The sequence below is a fragment of the Homarus americanus genome, unplaced genomic scaffold, assembly GCF_018991925.1.
Source record: "Homarus americanus isolate GMGI-L3 unplaced genomic scaffold, GMGI_Hamer_2.0 scaffold32454, whole genome shotgun sequence".
NCBI lineage: Eukaryota > Metazoa > Arthropoda > Malacostraca > Decapoda > Nephropidae > Homarus > Homarus americanus.
The window spans coordinates 1-6,137 of record NW_024714219.1 but is presented as its reverse complement, the minus strand read 5'-3'; positions in this window follow the sequence as shown (position 1 = coordinate 6,137).

Genomic DNA, 6,137 nt, shown 5'->3' with positions numbered 1-6,137 from the left:
GTTCGCAAAATGGATGTGAATAACCAAATCTACAAATAACATTTGATGATGGGGGTGGGGGTGGGGGGGGGGGCCTTACTTGTGTGCAAAGAAATGTATATTCCCTTTATGCGTTTGCCCTTAAGACAATTATTTCTCTTACCTATATTGTATGTATGTATTTTGTTATTAATGTTATAACAAAGCACGGAGTTGACTTGAGGGTAAACAATCACATTTTTAATACCTTTTGTTGTCTAGTTTCTGAATATTTGTGAGAGGATTTTCCCATTATTATTTATTTGTAGGTGTTTTGTGTGTGTGTTTCTATACACACACACACACACACATACACAATACAGGTAAAAGAAATTACTGTCTCTAGAAAGAATGGCTCCCTGTCCTGGCCGCAAAAATGCCAGCAGCTTTAAAACTACCCTTAGACATTCTTGGGTACATCCAGGGTGTCATGTGCGAATAATCGAGGTTCGCAAATTGTCAGGGCATGCTGTACTTTGAATTCCAAGTAACCAAGCAACAAAATCCTTAGTGAAGAGGGGTATTTGAGCCAGCCAGCCACAGGCTTGCAAAGAATAGGAATTCAGAATCAATCCTCTGTTTTAAGCTTATCATTTTGTCAGAAGGCTTCTAGTCAGCCCAAACCAGATAGACAAGATGGAAGAGATGCTACAGAGATATGTTCCAAAGGACAGTTGGCCCATTATTTTCATATGACATCCATATATGCCAGAAATGTACTACACACAATCTAACTTTCCTTTCCCTTATATAAAGTCTCACAATGTTATCCTGGAACCCCCAGTCAGATGCTATTGATAATTATTATAGCCACTTACCATATCAGACCACATAGTCTTAATCAAGACAATTTGGGTGAAACTGCCCCCAATTAATTAGGCTCAGTACTACTGTTCAGGCTAGTAAGAATGGGAAGAATCCACAAAGAAAGGCAAAGAGAAAAACAATCACCAAACCTCAAAATAATTTAAACTTAATAAAAGACTAAGGAAAATGAAGTAGCCCAGTAAAACACAAACTTGAACATTATAAAAAACAGAATGAAGAAAGAGCATTTTTTTCTTACCCACTTTCTGAGACAAAACAAGAAGATAAGGATTTGACCAATGTTCAAGCAGGAAAAGAAATTACAGTTGTACCCCACTTAACGCGGTCAATTGAACCCAGAGGGTCCCGCGTTAAGTGAAATCCGCGTTAAGTGAACAACAGAACATATGGGATTAATTCCAATAGAAACCGGCCCGACCCCCAAACTCCACTTTTTGAAGGCACATACCTATGTTGTAGTAAAAATAACATCTTAATTTTATGATGGTACATGCACACAATTAATACTTAAGAGAAATAGAGAAATACAGTCGCCAAGTTAATGTCCATTCAAATAATGGACTCAACTCCCTCCCCCTCTCACACTACACTGCCGGCTCTTCCCTCTCAGAGAAATTTTTGGGGGAAAACCACTAAATTTTAATAAATAATACCTCAAACTAAATTTAGGATAATACAATTGACATTGCTGGATTCCTTGTAAGACCAGGAATATTTTGAATATAAATGTCATATATTTTGCACAAAAGATAACATAGTTACCTAGAGAAAAATTTTTATCTAAAATTTGTATGTTTAATGCAAAATATATGATGTTTATATTCAAAATGATCACCAAATTATAAGAATTCCAGCAATGTAAATTATATTCTGACCGGGTAATTTGTATGAATTTTATGAGCTAAAACAAATATCTTCAGTTAATAAACAAAAAAATAATCTTCACGACATTATCTGTCAAACAAAGTACCCCACCTTGCCTCCCCCCTCTTCCAACCGCGCGGTCAGTCCCAACCCTCCCCCCCACCCCCCACCAATCCTCCCTTCCAGGGTTTTTAACATTTAGTATTAAATAATACCTCAGATTAAAGTTAGGATAATATAATTGACATTGCTGGATTCCTTGTAAGACCAGGAATATTTTGAATATAAATGTCATATATTTTGCACAAAAGATAACATAGTTAATTTGAGAAAATTTTTTATCTAAAATTTGTATGTCTAATGCAAAAATATGATGTTTATATTCAAAATGATCATCAAATTATAAGAATTCCAGCAATGTAAATTATATTCAGACCGGGTAATTTGTATGAATTTTATGAGCTAAAACAAATATCTTCAGTTAATAAAAAAAAAAAATAATTCTTCACGGGGTAACAGATGGTCGGTCGGTCCCTCCCTCCCCCCCACCCCCCACCAACCGTCCCAAGGAGATGTGTGGGATAACCACTAAATTTTAATAAATAATACCTCAAACTAAAGTTAGGATAATATAATTGACATTGCTGGATTCCTTGTAAGACCAGGAATATTTTGAATATAAATGTCATATATTTTGCACAAAAGATAACATAGTTACCTGAGAAAAATTTTTATCTAAAATTTGTATGTCTAATGCAAAATATATGATGTTTATATTCAAAATGATCACCAAATTATAAGAATTCCAGCAATGTAAATTATATTCTGGCCGGGTAATTTGTATGAATTTTATGAGCTAAAACAGGCAGTCAGGCAGGGTGGCAGGTGGGGCAAATCTAAAAATAGCATCTCGAGCCGGACACTCACCGCGTATATGTGGAAAAAATCCGTGTTAAGTGAAAGTTCAGCTCTGGCGAGGCACCGCGTATATGATAAAACGCGTGAAGTTAAACCGCGTTAGGCGGGGTAATACTGTACAGTAATTTTTTCTTTCTCCAAAACAGATCTATCAACACTGTAATTCCATAAAATGTCTGGAGTTTCCCTATGACCTAACATTGACAGGAAAAGGAAAAAAATAAAATATTAATCTCCCAATAGTCCAAGTCCAAAAAAAAGCTTCTATTGTACTCCATGTCACATCATCCTGAGAAATAGACAATATAAAAATAGGGGCTTGATCCTGATAGCACATTTTATGACACAATCAGTGGGGAATAATTAATTAATATTTTTACCAAAGGTTTTTGGGGGTTCTCCTGTGAAACACTTTACCGTGAAGAAATATTAATTATTATTATTATTATTATTATTATTTAATATAACTTGATGGGGGAGAAGGGTGATTTTGAGGTTGATAACATCGAGCTTCTCTTCAAGTGTTATAGCCTTTCTTTTACGATCATCACCGGGAATGCGATCACCAGAATGCTTCTTGGAGATATTCTTCTTTACCATATTCACAGTTAATACCACAAAGTTGGAGAAATAGTAAGCAAAAATCGCGTTACAGCAAACAAGCGTTCGCGTTATACAAATATCGTTCCTCTATTCATAAATCTCGTTAGAGCCAATTCGCGTTGTCAAAACACGCATTATAGCAGAACTCACTGTACGTATAATTATATCCTTTTGTATTAAATTAGGTAAATTTTATTAATGCCAACAAATGTTTCATAATAGGTCCATAAAGTGATCGTGGGCTGTGGTAGTAAGAAACATGATAGCATATAGCCAATGACTTGGCTTTGCCAGTACAGTAGGCTATTAAATCTGCAAAATTTAATTTTCCAAAATACACCTTGCTAATTATAGGGTGCATCTTATGACCTGGGAAATATGGTGCTCTGTACTGTCCTGTAGTGTTGACACCTCTTGATCCCTGGAACACAGCCTCAGATTTATTTTATTTATTTTCCATGGCAATCCGTGAGTTTCCGAGGGACGCAAGCTTTAGAGGGAATACTGTAATTTACATACTCCTCACGTCCCTTTCATAACCCTTATTCAAAACAAGTGAATAGAGATCATGCTATGCCCTTAGGCATGGGTGTATGACAAGTTGTGATGAGACATATACCAGTCCAGTATGCATAGCCTATGTCCTCAGAGGGCTAGCAGGCCTACAGGCATAACATGATTCATGGGGTAATTCAGATATGCAGATGGATTAGGTGTTTTAGATCCATGGGTGGGCAAGACATAGCCAGTGGGCCAAATGTGGCCCACCAAATTATTTCCATGGTTTGCCATTGCATTAGCAATAAGGAAAAAAATAATTTTAAAATCTAAGAAATGATCATTATTATGTGGGAGTTGGCCACCCATCACAGCAAGACTAGTTTATCACTTGTTGACCTGACCTTGGGAATACCCCAAAGTATGGTTATCCAAAGGGATTAGGATTAGGCAAAGAGAGGTCAGTAAAACCTTGCCTGTAAAACTCACTCTCGACTTATGACAGGGACAGCCACACCCACACCTCAATAAAGTCTCCACTGATCGAGTGTCCAGCACTAACACTAGAGCCTCAGTCTTCTCTCTGTTTCTCACTCAAGAGGACATTACTGTGGTCTGTCAGAATTTGTACTTGTGTGATGTTGCCCTAATCCATAAAATGTAAATGATAATGAGTACATCTAAAAAGAGGAAAGCTGAAGCAGAACAAGTACAGGTACACCACCGATTATCCGGCACCTCCTTTAGTCCGGACAAAATTATGAGGGGACACTTAACTTCATTCCCTCCCTCCCTTCCTCCCAGCCTAGGTGAAGCTAGTTTTAGGCTTAAAGTTTTTATCTTATAAAACAGAAGCTGAGTAGACTTAGCAGAATATAAATTGCACTGCTAAATCCTTGTAAGATAGTGATTAATTTGAGTACAAACATCACATAGTTTGCACTAGAGATAAAAGTGTGTGCAATAATGTTGCTAAAAATTATGGCATTTTCACATTTATTTTACATTAATATTTGTTTAATTTAAGTTTCTAGCAGTCCATGGTGCTTTAGAAACACAGGAGGTGTATAATTAGTGGTTCAGAGGTGTATTGTTGAATTACAGGTTGACAACCCTTTATCCGAAATTCCGAAAACCGAAAAGCTCTGACAACCGAAAGATTTTTTTGTGGGGCAATTTTTTTTTATTTATTTATTTATTTATTTATTTATTTATTTATTTATTTATTTATTTATTTTTTTTTTTTAACAGGGATTAGCCCACCCTTTCAGGGGCCTGGGGCAGTATGCCGGTTTAAACCGTATTTCACGTATACGCGGTGCCTCGCCAGAGCCGAACTTTCACTTAAAGCGGGTTTTTTCCACGTATACGCGCAGAGTGTCCGGCTCGAGACGCTATTTTTAGATTCGCCCCACCCGCCAGCCTGCCTGCCTGCTCTCGCCTCTCCCTCCTCCTCCCTCCCTCCCGCCTCCCTCCGCCTGGGCAAGCCGCGCTGTAAGGTTGAGCAGTGTGTGTCTTCTACTAACGTAAGTGTTACACCTATCTTTTAATTTTCCTAACCTAACCTTTATTTTTCCTAACTTAACCTTTATTTTTCCTAACCTAACCTCTTCTATATTACTTGTTTGTTCATACCATCATAAAGTTAAGATAAAATTTTTACTACAACATAGTTGTGTGTCGTCAAAAAGTGGAGTTTGGGGGTCTGGCCAGTTTCTATTGGAATTAATCCCATATGTTCTGTTGTTCACTTAGCGTGGTTTTCACTTAACACGGTACCCTGTGGGTTCTATTGACCGCGTTAAGCGGGGTACTACTGTAGTAATAATAATTATAATAATAATAATTATTCATAGTAAATAAAAATTTTAATAAAAATACACCAAAATAAAATAATATGATAACAATAATAATAATAATAATAATAATAATAATAATAATAATAATAATAATATACAGTTAACCCTCACTTTACGCGGTCCCGCATTCCGCGTTTTCACGTTAACGCGGTGCCTTGCCAGAACCTCACGTGCTCACATTACGCGGTACGTGAACCCCATTACGTGGAGAGTGTCCGGTGCGACGCTATTTTTAGATTCGCCCCAACCGCCCGCCCGCCTGCCTGCCTGCCTCTCCCTCCTCCTCCCTCCGCTTGGGCAAGCGGCGCAGTAAGGTTGCGCAGTGTGTCTCTTTGTTGCGTTATCACTGACGTCATATGACGTATCAGACCTGTGATTGGCCATGCATCCCTACCCTCCTCTGCTGCTAGCTGTAATTGGCTTAAAGTATTATGACGTGTCCACCCGGGGGAGGGAGGGAGGGAGGGAGGAAAGACGACGCTTGACCTAGCCGCGGCAGTTTCATCCCTCCAGGCCACACCGTGTATAGTGCATCCATTGTTCTGTGAT